Here is a 278-nt window from a genome sequence, read left to right on the forward strand (position 1 = left end):
TTTCTGCTTTTTGAGATAAATTAGCATGAGGATACGGATGGCTCCTTAGCAAGCTAATATATCAACATAGTTCAGGTTAACAAAGCATGATAATGTAACCAAAGTACTACTTAGTAGCTATAGTGTGACAAGCCTACTGCTGTTCAGTCTCGTATTGCAAAACCCAGCTAGCCTGTTCAGATGACATGCCGGCTGCGGTGTGCTAAATTAGCTAGATTAGCTAGCTAGAGTCTTAAAACACCTCTCTGGTCTCCAGTGAAACCATATCTTGGCAGTAG

At 41.4% G+C, this 278-nt stretch overlaps 1 long non-coding RNA gene across 1 annotated transcript in view; it reads left to right on the forward strand.

Annotated features, from left to right (window-relative positions):
* LOC116696865 (uncharacterized) overlaps nt 1-278 on the forward strand; it is an 863-nt gene that overhangs the window by 350 nt on the left and 235 nt on the right. The window contains exon 1 of the long non-coding RNA XR_004333850.1: nt 1-75. This exon is cut by the window's left edge and continues 350 nt beyond it. This is a non-coding gene — a long non-coding RNA (uncharacterized LOC116696865). The remainder of the gene's footprint in view (nt 76-278) is intronic.

This window comes from Etheostoma spectabile, chromosome 10 (assembly GCF_008692095.1).
Source record: "Etheostoma spectabile isolate EspeVRDwgs_2016 chromosome 10, UIUC_Espe_1.0, whole genome shotgun sequence".
NCBI lineage: Eukaryota > Metazoa > Chordata > Actinopteri > Perciformes > Percidae > Etheostoma > Etheostoma spectabile.